At 34.2% G+C, this 19,511-nt stretch overlaps 1 long non-coding RNA gene across 3 annotated transcripts in view; it reads left to right on the top strand.

The window, feature by feature from the left end:
• The window catches only part of LOC118143680 (uncharacterized), a 114,431-nt gene that overhangs the window by 25,024 nt on the left and 69,896 nt on the right, over positions 1 to 19,511 (top strand). Inside the window, exons 3-5 of one of the 3 annotated variants that reach the window (XR_013523728.1) lie at positions 6,825 to 6,891; positions 8,952 to 8,985; positions 13,896 to 17,334. This is a non-coding gene — a long non-coding RNA (uncharacterized LOC118143680). Of the gene's footprint in view, positions 1 to 6,824; positions 6,892 to 8,951; positions 8,986 to 13,895; positions 17,335 to 19,511 lie in introns of those variants that run through there. The other 2 variants (XR_013523729.1, XR_008473370.2) reach the window with 2 other exon arrangements.

Here is a 19,511-nt window from a genome sequence, read left to right as displayed (position 1 = left end):
CTGGGTTGTTCAGGCATTAATAGAAATTAAAGTATGGCAAACAATCCATAACAGAATTTTTTACTTAGATTTTCTTAAAATGGTTAGGTCCTATTTGATGAAGCAACTGATTTTGTTCTACTTTTTACATGAATAATATTCTTGTACTTTCATTTCTGTCCCAGTCTGGTAGTTTTACTCCTTTTCAGAAGAATCACCAACCTATCATTCTTCCTCTTAGCAGTATTAGGTAGTCTCTGGAACCAAATTCTTCTTTTTTTTTTATAATTTAATTTCTGGGTACATGTGCAGAACAGCAGGTTTGTTAACATAGGTATACGCGTACCATGGTGGTTTGCTGCACCCATCAACCCGCCATCTACATTAGGTATTTCTCCTAATGCCATCCTTCCCCCAGGCCCTCAGCCCCTAAAAGGCCCTGGTGTGTTGTTCCCCTCCCTGGGTCCATGTGTTCTTGTTCAACTCCTACTTATGAGTGAGATCATGCAGTGTTTGGTTTTCTGTTCTTGTGTTAGTTTGCTGAGAATGATGGTTTCCAGCTTCAACCATATCCCTGCAAATGACATGAATTCATCCTTTTTTATGGCTGCATAGTATTCCATGGTATGTATGTGCCACATTTTCTTTATCCAGTCTATCACTGATGGACATTTGGGTTGGCTCCAAGTCTTTGTTATGGTGAACAGTGCCACAATAAACATATGTGTGCATGTATCTTTATAGTAGAATAATTTATAATCCTTTGGGCATATACCCAAAGGATTATAATGGGATTGCTGGGTCAAATGTTATTTCTAGTTCTAGATCCTTGAGGAATCACCACACTGTCTTCCACAGTGATTAAACTAACTCACACTCCCACCAACAGTGTAAAAGCATTCCTATTTCTCCACGTCCTCTACAGCATCTGTTGTTTCCTGACTTTTTAATAATTACCATTCTCATTGTGGGTTTGATTTGCATTTCTCTAATGACCAGTGATGAACTTTTTTTCATATGTTCATTGGCCAGATAAATGTCTTCTTTTGAGAAATGTCTGTGGAACCAATTATATGGCATATTAGGTCACTTGAATATTGAACTTCTACCCTCTAACTGAAAGCTCTCCTTCCCCAATAGCATCACTTCCCTTCTTTCCATCTCAAGAAAAGGCTGCTATTTTCAACTGCTTTCTCTGATCATGAGTATGCAAGTTCTAAAAGGAGTCAGCAATATTTGTCTGTGTCCACTGCCAATCTCAAGCCATTGCACATCTGCTATTATTCATAATCCCTAACATGTTAAGCATGTATTTTTCTAAAACATTGCTATATGACAATGATAGGTACTGATAATGATTGAAAAGTAAACATGTTGGGGCATCAGTTAATATGCCCATCACCATTACACACCTACCACGAATTTGCTAGAAATGACCATGCTTTAGTCAGATATGCACTTATGTAAACGTGCTAAGATCTGTGGCCAGTTACTTATTCCTGTGGCTGGTTGCTCAATTAAAGACAAAATCTGTCTGGTGTGATTAAATTTTCATAAATTCAAACAGTACATTATCTTGATCTACATTATTGCAAATTGATTGTTTTGGAATGTGCTGTAATAACTTAGCAGGTATCAAAATTAAGATGACTTACTTACTCCGAAAAAAATCAATCTTTACTTTTCTTCAAAGATATGATGAGCAGGCCCAGCTTGGTGGCTCATGCCTGTAATCCCAGCAGTTTGGGAGGCTGTGATGGGTGAATCACAAGGTCAGGAGTTTGAGACCAGCCTGGCCAACATGGTGAAACCTGTCCCGACCAAAAATACAAAAATTAGCCAGGTGTGGTGGCAAGTGCCTGTAATTGCAGATACTCAGGAGGCTGAGGCAGGATAATTTCTTGAACCCGGGAGGTGACGGTTGCAGTGAGCTGAGATTGTGTCATTGTACTCCAGCCTGGGCAACAGAGTGAGACTGTCAAAAAGAAAAAAAAAAAGAAAAAGAAAAATAAGGTATGATAAGCAGAAATTATGTCTTTCTCTGCTTTTCAAGAATTTTTCTCCCTATGTTCTTTCTGTGTTTAGGATAGAGAGGGGAGTCTAGTAAAGTCATCCAGGAATTTTTTAGGATATAAGCGATTTACTTACTTAATTTAAATGAATTTTGTTTTCTTTAGGTGAAAATCCCTTTATTTCTCTCCTTAATTCAAATTCTGCTTCTTCTATTATTGGCAGCATTCTTTGTGCTATCTGATTGCAAACGAATTTATTTACATATTCACTTATGTATAAAAGTGTTAGTTTAAAATAAGTGGCTATTTGTGGAATGAGAGGGAAAAGAAGGAGGTTGGGGAGGAGAAATGGGAAGAGAAGCAGAGTCAGAAAAGGAAGATGGGGAGTGAGGAAAGAAACACCTGGTTCAGTAACACCTGGTTAATGCACTCTCTCAGTTCCCAGGTGAACTAGAGAAGAAAAAAATTAGAGTTTTCATAATGTACTTCCGTTATAAACTGTTTTTAATAAAGGTATGTTCTTCTAGGATGTACTTTATACTCACTGAGACATATGAGATTAACAGTGGACAATGAATAACTAAATTTGTAGGGAATCTGCTATGTGCCTAGCACTTCATTATGTTATTTATGTAGTCCTCAGAGCAATACAGTTAATTTTGGAACTATCATTCCCATTTATGATAAGAAAACTAGAATCCAGAAAGATATAACAATTTGACCATCTAATCTTTGTATTTGAAAACCAGAGTTTCCTTCTTATTTCATTTCACTTCATTGCCTCTCTTGGTAGTTAACTTTGCCTTCATTTTTTTGTGTATCATTACTCATTGAAGAACAATTAATATACAATAGAAAGCAATAATCTAATGTATTCAGTTGATTGAATTATGACCTTTTATACATCGGAGTAACCACGACCCCCAAACAAAATATATACTAATTCTATTACACCGGAAAAATATTCTGGTGTTTTCTAGTCAATGCTGTATTTTTAGGAAGCAGCCACATTTCAGGTTATGTATTTATAGCTTAATTTTGTGTGTTTACAATACTTTATATACAAAAAGTACATTTTTCTTTTTGTTTGCTTTCTTTTATAACATAATGTTTTTGAGATTCATCAATGTTATTTTATGTATTGGTAGTTTATACCTTTTATTGCTGAATTTAACTTCATTGTATAAATATGACATTCTATTATTGATGGACAAATATTTGTTTTGATTCTAGTTTGTAGATAAATGCAGTGTCTACAATATGACTTGCAGAGGAATATAGCAGGTTCATGCTTTGCTTTATAATAAAATATCAGTTTTACAAAGTGGTTGTACCATTTTACACTACCACCCATAAGTTATAATGTGTTTGGTTGTTCCACATCTTCACTAATATTTGGTAATTATAGTTTTATTTTTTTTCTCATTATTTTAGCTATTCTGGTGACTAAAATTTTCTTTCTGTCTCACTTTATCTTGTATTTTTTTGAGAACTAAAGATGTTGATCCAATTTTGCTGTGATTACTTGTCTTTTTCTACATTATCTTGAAGTTTCTATATAAATTTTATGTCCATTATTATTGAATGTTATTTTATTCACGTTATTGATTTGTGGGAGATATTTGTATACTCTGACTATGACTTATTTGTCTGATATATGTCTAGAGATAATTTTATGGCATTTTTCTCTATATCTATTTGTACATATAATATGACATCAATATGTAATTTTTCTAATGTATATTTTAATGAACAGAAATATTTAATTTTGAAGAAGTTCAAAACTATTGTTTTAATTTTATTGTTAGTGTTCTTATATCTCGTCAAAAAATACTTGTCTACTTCACAATCACGAAAATATTTTTTTCTCTATTTTATACTGAAGGTTTTATAATTTCAGCGTTTACATTAGGGCCATAATTCATTATGAATTAATTTTTGCAAAAAAGTGATATAAGAATTAAGAGTCTCTTTATTCCATATAAATATCAAGGTTTTCAGAGCCCTTTGTTAAGAAGTCTTTACTTACAAAATTGTCTCAGTACATAGATCAAACATTATTTGTTCTTTTATGGGCTGCTGTAATTCAGGATTCTCTATTCAGTTGCATTGATCTTTTTCTACCTCTAGGGCAATACCAAACTCTTTTTTTTTTTATTGTAGATTTATAGTAAGTTTTGAAACCTAGTAAATCCTACTTTATTCTTTTTCTGGAGTGTCTTGGCTGTCCTATGTCCTTTGCATTTTCATATAAATTTTAATCAACTTGAAGCAGGCCAATATTCTCACACACACACAGATACACACATACACACACACACCTCCCTGCTGGCATTTTAATTAAATTTTTAAAATCAGAAATGATTTTTAATTTAAATATATTTGGCAGACTGAATATATTAAAGCAAATGATATGGTGATTCAAAATGTGTATATGTAGTGTATGATAACCATAAATAAATCTTAAAGATTTTGAGTCAGTACACGAGGTATATCCTTCTCTTTATATCTTAATTGATTTCAGAACTAGTTTTTTTGGTATCTGTATAGAAAATTTCCTCGTGTTTTATTAAATGGGTACTCTAGTTATTTGATGAATTTGACCCTATTGTCAATGATATTATTTTATTTTATTTCCACATAGCATTGCTAATATGTATAAATTGAAAGGATTTTTGCATATTGACAATATATAATAAAATTTTTTAAATTTTCATTTGTGTCATTGGATTTTTTAATAAAAAACATAGAATTTTCTGTATACACAGTTATTTAATCAGAGAACAACAAAGATTTTACTTTTTTCTTCAATCTTTATGCCATTTATTTCTTTGGCATGAATTAATGCTCTGTCAAGAGAGCTGGTGAAAGTAAGCATCCTCCCTTATCCTGATCACAGTGAAACAGCATGCAGTGTTTCATCATTAAGTATGAGATTCCCTGTAGAAATTCATAAATAAAATTTAATGTATTGAGAAATTCTCTTACATCCTCAGGAGTTTTTTTAAATTTATCAATTGGTATTGAATTTTATCAAATGTATTTTCTATATCTAATAAGATGGTGGCTTTTTTTTCTTTATTCTGTTAATGTGATGGATGATATTGATTGATTTTCAGTTTAAAGCAAACTTGCATTTCATGACTTCTTGGTCATGATTCATTGTCCATTCAATTTACTTTGCTTACATTAAATTAAGGATATTTTCAGTTATATTTATAATGGGCTGTAAAAATCCTAATTTACATAATTTAAAGTGTTTTATCTTCCTCTACCTTCTTTAAAAATTTTCACAAGATTGTTATTATTTTATGCTTAAATATTTTATGTAATTCATCAATAAAACTTTTGGGTGTTGTCAGGTTTTCATTACAAATTAAATTTAATCGATATAGGGCTCTAAATATTATCTATATTGTGTCATGTGGGTTTTGATAACTTGTGTTCTACAAAGTAGTCCATCTTGTGTACATTTTCTAACATATCAGTATAAAGTAGTTTATAATATATTTATTACTATATTTTTTATATACGTAGGCTCTGTAGTGACTCTCCCTTCTCCCTCTTGCCTTCAGAATATTGGTCATTTTCTCTCTCTCTCTCTCTCTCTCTCTCTTTTTTTTCTCTGGGTCGGTCTTTCTGGAATTTTATTATTCTGTTAAAAGAATAAATTTTTTACTTTTATATATATGGTCTTTCCATTTTACACATAACTAATTTCTATTCTTATATTTATTATTTTATTTAATTCATTCTTTTCCTCATGTATTTAGATAGAAGATTAATTGTTTCTGCGTCATTCATTGTTCCGATAGTTTTCTATTCCTTCTCTAAAAATTACTATTAATTGAGCGACTTGAAGCAATATAAATTTATTATCCTATAATTCCAGAGGAAACGATAGGAAAAACTGAAGGTCGCATCCTTTCACTGTTCTAAAGCAGGATACCTGGAAGGTTGCATTTCCTTCTGAAAGCTCTATGAGGAAATCTGTTTCTTTTCCTTTTCCAGACCCTTAGAGGCCACTGACTTTCCAGGGCTTTTGAGTCACAGCCAGCATTGACTTTATTCCAACCTCTGCTTCTGTAGTTACATTTTCTCCCTTACTATGTCCTTGCTTCTCTCCTGCAAAAGTGTCTTTTGTTATGTAAAGTGACATATTTACAACTCTCAGGGCTTAGGACATGTCTATTTATAAGCAGCCATTATTCTAGCCCATCACGAAGTATAAAGCTATTAATTTCATTCTAAGCACTGTGCTATCTGTATCCCGTATATCTTGTATATTGTGCTTGAAATTTAATTTAGGTCAAAAATATATGTGTGTTTTTTATTTTTTATTACTCACATGAATCCTATTTTATCCATAGATTTAGAATTTTGTTGCCTAATTTCCAATAGGGGTTTTTTCCTAATGTCATTTTGTTATTCGTTTTTGTTTTAATACTATTTTTATCAGACAATATGCTCTCTAGAATTTCAGTACTTTGAAAATTATTGAGACTGGTTTTATGGCTCTCTATAAATATGACCTATCTTGATAAGTGTTCTATGATTATTTGAACATGGTGTATTTTGCAGTTGCTGATTATAGTGTTCTATGTATTTAAGCCAGATTGATATGTATCAAAATATCACTCCGTATCTCATAAATATATATAATTATTTTATGTCAAAGAAAAATAATTTAAAAATTCCTTTAAAAAATTAAACATATATTTTCTGTATAACTAACAAATTCCATTCCTGGGCATACACCCAAGAGCAATGAAAACATATGTTGACAACAGTATCTACCCTTTCATTTATGTTTCTTTCTTTTTTTTTTTTCAGGTGTCTTCTGGTTTAAAACATACTTATGAACTTTATAATTTGATCAATCAACCTTCCTATTATTAAGGTAAGAGTGATGATCTCTTACAACATTCTGTATCCTATTTGAATTCAGAGTCCAAACTTTGAATTTACTTTAATCTCGAGCATTGCAGATTATTTGCATTCAGCCTTCAAAAGGCTATTCAAGTTGGGGACATCAACTTACTAATTTGGGAGTCAAAACTGAAAATAACTAGAGAATTTTAGTATAAATGTGTTTAAAACTTATTTTAAAAATCGTATCTATCTTATTTCTAAATATTGGATAAAATTGCCTTGGAATTGCATTTTTAAATGTTCTGTTCTTTTTAACCCAGCCATTGTTGCATAAATATCCAGAAATATACTTTTTACCTATTTAAAAAAATACTGTCAGCTCTCTGTATCCACATGTTCTACATTCAAACATTCAACGAAACTTTAATAATGAATATTCAGAAACCAAACAATAAAAATAACAATACAGTCATTAGAATATACAAATTAAAGACAATGGTTATAACAACTCTATAATAGTATAATAACTATTCACATAGCATTTACAGCATATTAGGCTGTAATCTAGGGATGATTATCTGTAATCTAGGGATGATTTAAAGTATATGGGATTTTGTGCATTGTTTATATGAAAATATGATCTAAGGGACTTGCACACATGCAGATTTGTGGTATTCATGGGGGCTTCTAGAAGCAATCCCCTGCAGACTGAGGGATGATTGTAATTATGAGATGATTTTTAACATATGATAAACATGTGTGTGTATGTACTCGAGTATGTGTGTATGCACAGAAAAGTAGAATATCTTGCTTCCTATTTTCTACCAGTTGGGTTTTCAGCATAAAAACTAAGATTAGAACAAGGTTTTCATGTGGAATTTCTAATCATTTTACAGTAAACAAATTGGGAAAGGGAATTGTGGTAGCCTCAAAAGTTCACAAGACTTTGAGACAATTTGCAAAAGCACACTCAAAATTATTTCTATTAGTTATGCTCCAGATAGCCTTTACATATGTGTAGCATACCTATTGGTTTTAACAGCATTATGCTCACATTTTTTCAAAATGGAATAAAATTCTGCTATAATCACTCTCATACCCTGTTTTTGCTTCAAAGTGCAAAATGGTAATAATTCAAAAGCAATAAAAGGCTTTCAAACTACAGTAACATTCAATGATATACGGAGTGTTTATCTCATTTTTCTTTATCTGATGTGAATAATTAATTTTAAGCCTTAAATATGGGAGCAGGAAGAACTCTTTAAATAAAGGAAATCAAAACTAGCTACTAGAATCACGACTTGGAACTCAGATAATTAGTTGACTGCTGCTGCCTAATTTCATAATTGTGAAGGCAATGGCACTGATAACAGTTGCAAAACATTCACAACTTAAATTAATTACTGAAATGCAATTGATAGAATGAGGAGAGTGTATTGTTTATACTGTCTTTCTTTTTTTCTGCCAGGAAAAAAGCCAGGGATCTGGGCTTAGACAGAAAGAAAGAACATAAACACAATTGAGACAAAATGGTTTTTATTAGATGGTGGACATATTCTACTTCCAATACATTCTGTCAAAAAACAAAACAAAAAATCCCCTCAAACGAGAGAAGGTATAAGTACGGTTGGGAACCCTTAGTGATTCCCAAAGATTTAAGAAAACTGCTGGGCTATGGTATTTATTTCTTGCCTTTGTAAGTTTTTATCTGTCTTAATATAATATTCAGACCTTTTGATAAGGCATGCTACTTTGAATCAGATTTAGGTGGTGAGAAGTGGTAGAGGTGAGAAAATTAGAACAAAAATACATATCTCCATTTTGATGATTATTTTTCTGAGTATAATGAGTATAAATTTTATTCAAATTAATCATGAAGGATGGAGTAACTTACTGTGGAAAATTTTTTTATAGATGTTGTACATTTAATGTAGTCTTTGTGCTCATGGTTAAGATACACTTTAAGGATTTTGGCGATTCTCAAAAGATCTAATTTCTGTGCAGCAAAGAAAACCTTGATTACAATAAAAATATACATTCTTTTTCTGACTTTCCCTTGGGCTTGCTACAATTTCTATGACAAGGAAGATGTGTCTGATGAGTCCCCTAAAGCCCACCTTAGGTGAGTCTGCACTGATAACAATGACCTTGCCACGGACCCTTTTTCTTATGCAGGGTCCTGTTATTATCTTATCCTCTTAGAATACAGACTTTTTTTTAATTGTACTTTAGGTTCTGGGGTACATGTACAGATCATGAAGGATTGTTGCATAGGTACACACATGGCAATGTGGTTTGCTGCCTCCGTCCACCCGTCACATACATCTGGCATTTCTCCCCATGTTATCCCTCCCCAACCTCCCCACCCCACCTCCCACTGTCCCTCCCTTGGCCCCCCACTAACGGACCCCAGTGTGTGTTGCTCCCCTCCCTATGCCCATGTGTTCTCATTGTTTAACACCCACCTATGAGTGAGAACATGTGGTGTTTGATTTTCTATTCTGTATCAGTTTGCTGAGAATTATGGTTTCCAGATCAGAGAACCTTTAATTCCTACTTCTTAATCTACCATTTTCTTCTCATCACTTATAAATACTGAATCTACTTTATAATTTTCTATACATTAGACAAACAAAAATTTGAGGAAAACAGCAACATTCCAAAGCAGCATCTCACGTGCCTAAGGTACTAAGGAACACTGCTGTAATCGTGTTCCTCAATCCCATGGTTCCGGTCAGAGATGTCATATTAATCAGAATTAATCCCATACATATATTTGGTTGTAATAAAATATGTAAAATAGGCGTTATCCCTCTATTCACAGATAATGAAACTGCTGCAAAAGTGGAAAATTGACTTGCTCAGGGTTACGTTATCAGTGTCTTCACTTTATATAAAAGTGTTAAACTAAATGATTCTAAGTTTTACTCTACGATCTACATTTAAGAATGTTAATGAATACAGGGCAGGAGCTGCGGCTCATTCTTGTAATCCCAGCACTTTGGGAGGCCGAGGCGGGTGGATCACCTGAGGTCAGTAGTTTGAGACTGCCCTGGCCAACATGGTGAAATCCCGTTTGTACTAAAAATACAAAAAATAGCTGGGCATGGTGGCATGCACCTGTAATCCCAGCCACTCAGAGGCTGAGGCAAGAGAATCGCTTGGACCCGGGAAGTGAAGGTTGTAGTAAGTCAAGATCATGTCACTGCACTTCAGTCTGGGCGACACAGCAAGACCTTATCTCAAAATAATATTAATAATAATAATTAATGTTTATACTCCCTCAAGAATACTTTCTGATATCATCAAGTTTTGGTCAGTGGATTTTTTATGAGCTGGACGTACGGGTAAGAATGCTTTCCTTTTAGAAAATTATGCATATTTTGATTAGCACTGCCTTAGCCAATGCCTACTTTAGTGTTGACAGAAGATTTCCTAAGTCTTTGTATAAGAATATTATATTTTTTACAGAGTGAGGCACCCACTGATCTTATGAAGTCCCTAATATCCCTGCATAGTTCCCATTTTGCCTTGATGAATCAGATTACCCTTCAAAGCACAGAGAGATAACATAACATGAGTTACTTTACGCTGAGTGAGCTGTCACCTGGAAGGATTGGCAGTCTACCCAGGAAAACTGTGGATTGGGACTAAGATTGAGAGTCCATTAAATAACTAATTTGGTTGGTGGGCATGGGGTGGGAGACTGGTGAGTGGACATGAGACAGAACAGCTAGGAGAATAGTAAGATGGGAATTTCGATGTTAGAATCTACAAGAACAAAGAAACCTAGAAATTTTCTTCTTACAAATTCTCAAATTATTAATAAAACTTTCCTCTTTTAGAAAATTTTCCTTTTTATTATTATTATACTTTAAGTTCTGGGTATAATATTGTGCAGAACATGCAGGTTTGTTACATACGTATATACATGCCATGGTGGTTTGCTGCATCCATCACCCTGTCGTCTACATTAGGTATATCTCCTAATTCTATCCCTCCCTACCCTCTACTCCCCTGCTATGCCTCCCTTAGCTCCCCATCCCCTGACAGGCCACACTGTGTGATCTTTCCCTCTCTGTGTCCATGTGTTCTCATTCTTCAACACCCACTTATCAGTGAGAACTTGCAGTGTTTGGTTTTCTGTTCTTGTGTCAGTTAGCTGACAATGATGGTTTCCAGCTTCATCCATGTCCCTGCAAAGGACATGAACTCATCCTTTTCATGGCTGCATAGTATTCCATGGTGTTTATGTGCCATTTTATTTATCCAGTCTATCATCGATGGATATTTGGGTTGGTTCCAAGTCTTTGCTACTGTGAATAGTGCTGCAATAAACATATATGTGCATGTGTCTTTATAATAGACTGATTTATAATCCTTTGGGTATATCCCCAGTAAAGGGATTGCTGGGTCAAATAGTATTTTTAGTTCTAGATCCTTGAGGAATCGCCACACTGTCTTCCACAATGGATGAACTAATTTACCCTCCCACCAACAGTGTAAAGCATTCCTATTTCTCCACAACCTCTCCAGCATCTGCTGTCTCCTGAATGATCACCATTTTAACTGGTGTGAGATGGTATCTCATTGTGGTTTTTATTTGCATTTCTCTAATCTCAGTGATGATGAATTTTTTTCATGTGTTTGTTGACAGCATAAATGTCTCCTTTTGAGAAGCGTATGTTCATATCATTTACCCACTTTTTGATGGGGGTTCTTTATTTTTCTTGTAAATTTGTTTAAGTTCCTTGAAGATTCTGGATATTAGCCCTTTGTCAGAAAATATTCTATTACTAATCCTCATATTGACTAGTTTTGTGACCTCTACCTCATGAGTGCTATTAGTATTCCAATATTTTACATGCATTTAATTTAATTTTTTTTTTTTTTGACACGGAGCCTCACTCTGTCTCCCCAGTCTCCCCAGCTGGAATGTGGTGGAGAAATCTTGGCTCACTGTAACCTCCACCTCCTGAGTTCAAGGTATTCTCTTGCCTTAGCTTCCTGAGTAGCTGGGATTAAAGTTGCTTGCCACCATGGCTGGCTAATTTTGGTATTTTTAGTACTGACAGGGTTTCACCATGTTGGTCAGGCTGGTATTAAACTCCTGACCTTGTGATCTGCCCACCTTGGCCTCCCAAAATTCTGGGATTATAGGCATGAGACACTGTACCTGACTGCATTAAATTTTTTTTAAATTACAGTATTCTCCTAATTCCATGTTCTGTTATAGTATTCCAAATATAATTTTCTGGTGGTGTTAATTTTATAATTATGTTTATATTTATTAATGTCTTTTTCTGTCTTCTTAATTAATCTAGTATAGAACTCAAGCAAGTTTTCAATAAATGTTAGCATCTGACAGAATCTTGTAGTAGGCTTTAATATATTTTAGCATAAGACTTTTTCAGAGATAATATATGTATCTATATAAAAATCAAACATAATTTATAGCTTTTATAGCTTTGCTTATAATATTTGAAAATATTTTAATAACGGTTATATTGAGATGTAATTCACAAATTGTTAAAGTAAAAGTGTACCAAATGGACTTAAATAGGCAAGGAAGACCACTTAAAACTAGCAATAACAGAGAGAGAGATTGAAATAACTTTTCTGAAACAAAAGAGGAGAAAGTTTTTAAGTGCTGTGGAGAATTTGTTGAAAAGTCCTGGAAGATGTGTTGTGTGGGAGCTTAGTTAATGTGATTAGTCCACCTAATGAACTGTTAGAGGGACTAGTGGCTAATTGGTACTTATGAAATTTAGGTTCCTACCTTCCTGCAAAGACTGGAAGATAAGGGGGCTATCTGTCTCAATAATTGCATTTCAAAAGGTTGATTCCTAGGTCCTTGAGAAAAACATTTCTGGGCTTTGAAACTGCCAAGAAGCTGGGAGAAAATCTGCATCTCAAAGGAGTAGAGAAAGAATTTATAATTGCAAGTTTTTTAACATAACTGCTCTAAAAATAAAAATGGTCAGGAGCTTAGAGTCAGAAGAAAATCTCTGAAGTTTACTCAAATTGAGGGGAACTTTAAAGCCATTTTGGTAACCATCTTATAATATTAAATACATAATGGCAAAAGATGGAGAAGATTCAAATATGATTTTGTTTGTTAAAAATCTTGACAATCTGAATGTTTATTGTTACATGATACTTCATGCCCATGATATAAGACCCAGTATTTATTCAATCTAAAAAAAAATACAAAATTGAAAACACAAAGTTGTCACATGTACTTATAACAACTCCATGGTCTTCCTAAAAGCTCGTTGTATGCAAGTTGGGACCTCTTAGACAAACGCTTTGCAGTCGGCCAGTCTAGGCTCAAGCTAAGTTCATGGCTACGCTCTGGGCAGTTGACACAATCTCAGTATTATGAGACAGTATATTGACACAATCTCAATATGATGATCAGCGTGTTAATTAATTAAGTCCCACCCTAAACATTGACCAGCTTTCGAATGCAGGTTTTTGCTAGGGAGGAACATAACTTTTAAGTAATCCCTTTCTTCTCAGCAGTGGTTTATTCCTACAGAGTTATGCAGCTGTGAGTTTTTAGCAACCAACCTCTGCAGTAGCAGGGAGAATGAAAGGCTCATTCAGACTGGGGAACAGTACTGCTGAATGACAGACCTACCAAGATTCCCTCTCAGAGAGAAGTTCTCTAGTAATGCTGTGGCATTGAATCCTCTTTATTTTTATTATTTATTTTTAATAGTCCCAGCAAGTACATCTTGAACAAAAACTGGGGTTTCCTTGGATTAGAAGCTATTTTGATAAAAGGAAATGTCTTTAAACCCACGTATCTTACTACGAGATAGCATTTACCCTCAAAAGAGCTCTATATTTGGAGCTGGAAAACTAGTCTAAATTCTTTTGCTTATTTTTTTATAAGGTAGTGGAACATGCTTATTTTTATAAGAGTGTCTATCTGCAGATGTAGTAATTATTATTTGGTAATATCATTAGTGTAAGAAAACGCATTTAAAAAATCCAGACCTAATGTAACCAGATCTGCTGTTGTAGGGTTCATGGATGGCCCTGAGGAGGGCCCAGCTTGGGCTCCAGACTCAGGTTCTTGGCTTCCCTTGCTCGAAGAATCGAGCAGAGATCCTGACCCCCATGGTGAGTGTTCCAGCTCCAAACAAGAGTTTGCAGACAGAGAGTGAGCAGCGATGCAGTTTATTGAGCAAACGAAAGTAAAAGCTTCCACAGCATGGAAGGGTGGAAGAGGACCCGAGAGGGTTGCCGTTGTTGGCCAAGGCTGCCTGGGCTTATGTTCCCAAGTAATTATGAGTGGCTGAGTGTTTGACCCCTAGTCCTGTGTGGGGAGAGGGCTTGTGACCATGAGTCACCTAATTTTCTCTTTCTGGTGTTTTTTCCTAGTTTCTATTGAACTTGAAAGTAGTATTGGAATGTGGTTGAAGAGCTAACTGATTGTTTGATCACAGCCTCCTGATGTAGTTGAAGTACCCACGTTGGCCTTTTTCCATGCTAGGGTTTCCAAAAAGTTCTCCATTGACCCAAAAGGTTTTATTTCTGCACTAATAATATAAATGGAATAAAAATAAAAGGTGGATCACTAGGTCAAGAGATTGAGACCATCCTGTTCAACATGGTGAAACCCCATCTCTACTAAAAATACAAAACTTAGCTGGGTGTGGTGGCGTGCACCTGTAGTCCCAGCTACTCGGGAGGCTGAGGTAGGAGAATTGCCTGAACCCAGGAGGCAGAGGTTGCAGTGAGCTGAGATCACATCATTGCACTCCAACCTGGGTACTAAGAGCGAAGCTCCATCTCAAAATAAATAAATAAATAAAGGGAAGCTGAACATAAAGTCAACCAACCAACTAATCAAACAAGTGAAATGCAAATACAAGAGTCCTTGTATACAACTAAAATAATCAATCATAAAAACAAATTGACAGAAGTGACTTATTTGCAATATCAGCACAAACCATAGGGTACCTAGAGAAAGCTAACAAAAGAAGTACAAGACCTATATAGTTTTATATACTTTACTGAAGGACATACTATTACATGGGAATACTTCTTGTGTTCCTGGATAGGGTGTGTTTTAATGATGTGGATACTTTGTCAGATTACATAAATAAACTGAAGTTTCTATCTCTGCCTTTTATTACATCATAAGGAAACATCCAATTACAATTTAATTAAATGTGGATGTCAAGCTTGGGACCACTTTATCAAAAACATAAGCATGTATAGACAGAGGGACCATTAGAGAGTTATCCCAACAAGGCAGATCAATTAGAGGTGAAAGACACTATTCTAACAACAAATTGAGTGAGAAATGCCATATATGTCTTTTGACAAAATGGATCCAGGAAAATACATAGTGATTACAAAGGTGTACTCTATTTCCTATGTAGACAACTTTATGTGATCTATTCCAGTGTTAATATCCAGGTTAGTAATTGTGGTAGCAATGCCAATATTAAACATCTAGATGATTTACATATTTTATATAATACCAATGAAAACATTTTCAGAAATTTTAGAGAAATCAACAATACCACTACCACAGTGCTTCTTTTTGCCTGACATGTGCTAACTGGGTCTCTGAGTTTCTCTTTTCTAAGACAAAGTGCCTCAAATAGTCTTATTTTCTCCAGGTGTTATCAGCTCTTATATCTTGCATACTTTTGGTCTGCAATTCTTCCCTTGACATTTCAGACATTTTAAAATCCTGCTCCAGGCCACTTTCATGAAGCCGTGTGGAACAGCAGAATAAGAGGATCCCATTCCTAGAACACAGACCCATCGTGTATGTGGCTACATTTAGGCCCAGGTGCCTTTCTGCAGAATGGCAGATGGCTGTCTTATTGTTACGAATTTCTGCTTGCAAAATTTCCCAGTAAAACCAGAATGCCACCAGAGTGGCAAATCTCTGAATACCTACAGAATGTAATGCTCTGAGCAAAAGAAAGAGTTTGATTTCTTTCTAGGAGGTAGAATGCATTATTTCTGGAACATTAACAAACCCAACTTTCAGAGGCAGGCAAACAAATGGAAAAATGCACAACCTTTCTTTTTTATTCCAGATACAGGCAAGACACCTAATGCATTCCCCTTGTGAAAAGCTTATGATTGATCATCTCTCATTATGGGAAGATAAATAGAATTATTTTCTGAATGATTCAAGAGGTCGTCTCTGGGCTTGCAGCAGCAGTGACTCTTCTTTCACCTCATACCCATGGGGAGGATTTACAGGGTCTAGGTGGTCACTCCCTCCAGATGCTATCACTACTGTGGTCTAGCTGCACAGTAGGTTTTGACTCCCCTAAATAGCGAAGCAGCCAACGGATACACAGCGACTCTCACAGGAAAGGCCATGAAAATGGGAAGTAGAGGGCAAGTTTCTTTACTGGAGCAGAAAATTGAAGTGTGCCCAGCTACATGAAACCTCAAGCACACCTCTCCAGAGATACTCAAAAGGGGCTTCATGTTTCATCTCTCTGACACTCTGCTTGAATATTTTCCATAATAACTTGAGTTTCTTTTATGCCACAAGGCATTTTGGTGTTTGCCGTCACTCATGACCCTGTAACACTTTATTCTAAAATTTATCTGAATGTATTAATCTTCCATTACAACAAGTTTAGTGGCTTAAACCAACACAAATTTGTTATCTCATACTTTCTTTAGGTGAAAAATTTGGGTAAAGCTTAGTTATAGTTTGGTGGAGTTCTCTGCTTTGCATCTTGCAAGGCCAAAATCAGTATTCACTGGGCTGCATTCTTATCTGGAGGCTTGCCTGAGGAAGACTTGGGTGCCAAGATCATGTATGTTGTAAATGAAATGTATCCACATGGCAGTTTTCTTGCTAACTGTTAGAGACCACTCTTATCTCCTGAAGTATGCTTATAGTTCCTTGCCACCTGGCCCTCTCCCAGGTCCTTAAATAACATAGCAGCTTATCTCTTCAAAGCCAGCAAGTAAAATTTTCAATCTGGTCAACTGAGATGAAGTCTTATATATAAGTATGTAATCATGGGAGTGACATCCCATGACATTTTCCATATGGTAAAGCAAATCACAACTTTCACTCTCACTCCAGTTCTACCCTCATTCAAGTGGAAGGAGTTATATGAGATCATGATTTATCAAGGGATCACCTTGCATGTCTCTGTCACAGAGAGTAAAGGTGAACAAATTGCAAATGCCCTTTTGAATAAAGAAACAATAAGAGTAGCTTGTTCTACTAGATGTCAAAATATGTCATAGAATTTTGTCAATCTACTGTGATGTATAAGCAGAAATATAAGAAAAAAGAATAGAGTAGAATCAAGAGCTCACAAATTATATATATATATATATATATATATATATACACACACACACACACACACATTGTTATATAGAACTTGGTATATAATAGTAGTGAAAAAATCACCATTTATTAAATAAAATTTGAATAATAGGATACTTCAGTGGAAAATAGAGAAAGTACAGCTTACCTTACATGCAAAAATATGTTAGTCTTTGTAGTAAAGTGAATAATCCTGATTCAAAATATTAAAAATGTATTTAAAAATAGATTTTCAGAATCAAAAGTTTAGCAGCTTAATGTTGCTTACCACCACTGTGTAAATATTTCCATATTACCTATGATTCATTTTCACTCCTGATTTTTCAGTCTGAGTGTCCACCTCTCATCCATGTCCAGAATGCACAGAGGAATATACTTTATTATACCATGTTCTTTGATAAAGGGTTTGTTATTAATCTTGGCATTAATATTTGGACTACTTTATTTCTACTTTTCTTGCATCTTGATTCACTTAAATCTAGTTACTCTCTTCCTACTTAATGACACTGAATTATACGAATATTTTACATAAAATTTTAAATATTCCAGGGAGTTATTAGAATGCAAAGCACTGGGAAATAAAGATGTTTCATAAAATATTTTTTATACATTGTGGAATTGATCCTAGAAAGAATTGGCCACTCAGTTGATAATCTCATGAACTTCTATTTTCTGCTGTTATCACCGATTCTTTATGACTGTAATTTATTTTCAAAATCATTATTAAACTCTAATTAAACTATAATTTACTCAAATGTAAAGTGTGATGGAATAGCTATCTTTGCCTTTGAAAACACTGGATTTTATGATAGTATTTAGTAGAATATACTTCCTACATAAGATTTAGAAAATCTTACTGAAACAAAGGTATTCTATGTATACAATATTTCTCATTAGTTTCCTGAGTTCATTAAACACTTACTAGTTCCAATGATCACTGTCACTCAGTCAAGCTAATGTGAGCCTATGCTTTCCCCATACAACTCATATCCATTCATACTCATTCACTGTCATACACGACTCTGCACTTACACACAGTATCATACACATATAAGCACTAACACATGTACACAAATATTCTCCTTTCATTTTGAATTTAATTGAAAGGGAAACAAAGAAATGAAAAAAATCTAAGGCAAGAATAGTCATTGTAACTAAAATTCTATTTTTGTGAGAGAAGAAATCTAGCTTTTAAAGGGTGCATAAGCAATGAGGTTACAGTCTTTCAAGAAATACACTGGCTTCATCTCTAACATTCAATTATCTATTTGTCTTTTAAACTTCTCAAATTGAAAATAAAGGAAAACAAAGCCACCAAGAGTAAAACCTTACTTGTCATCCATGGATTATACAAATTAGACACAAAAAATCATTTCAAAAATATCAGAGCTCTCAGAAGCATTTCATTAAAAAAATATTTAGAAATCAGCAGTGAATTAAATAAATCATCCTCTCCTGTCACATTGATGAAGGAATTGTATGCTTTGTTTTCATGACAAATACATCATTAGTGTATATACATTTAATCTGATTATTTCATTCAGCACAAGAAACATTGGAGTTAGAATTATATAAAAACTCAAATCACACTTGATGTTTCCCAAATATCATGCCTTGTGTGGCCTAATCAAGATATCATCAAATGTTTTATTAAGCTCTGTCACAGGAATCCAGCTGAAGCCAGATGATCCCTTATTACTAAGCAAAAGTAAATTACATTCATTTTTCCTCTGAATTTAAATTAAATGCTTTCTATAATACTTGGGAAATACACAGAGGCCACATGTAATACCACCAACATGCTGCAGTACACTGAGGTACCAGGGGAGCTAATAGAACTGAAGAAGTATAAAAGTGGGAGTTTAACAAAAGAAACGGAAGTATTGTGTAAAAATCTGCATATCACTAACATGAGAGTTTTTGGATTTTTAAATTTTGAGAATTTTTGGATACATGGAATTTTGGTTTTATCACATTTCTGCTATAATCGCAAAATAAAGTAGTGGGAAAATCAATTATCATTAAAAAATAGGTTTTTTTTAATTTTAAAGGCAAATTCAACTAATGTTTATGATGTGAAATAGCTTGAAGGTGAAAAACCATTATTTTAGTATCAAAATATATTATAATGAGGTCAAACAGATAATATGTAAACAAAATAATTCTAAATTCTAGAGAATGATCAGAATTGAAGAGAAGGGCTGTACAAAGTCCTGTAAGTCAGAATTATGGATAAACTTACAACCCAATTAAATTGGAACAGTTTATGCCTCGTGTACTAACATTATTATTAATAGTACTTCCTCTCC

Source organism: Callithrix jacchus, chromosome 11 (assembly GCF_049354715.1).
Source record: "Callithrix jacchus isolate 240 chromosome 11, calJac240_pri, whole genome shotgun sequence".
NCBI lineage: Eukaryota > Metazoa > Chordata > Mammalia > Primates > Cebidae > Callithrix > Callithrix jacchus.
The sequence above is the reverse complement of the archived record's forward strand: the minus strand, read 5'-3'. Positions and strand labels throughout refer to the sequence as shown.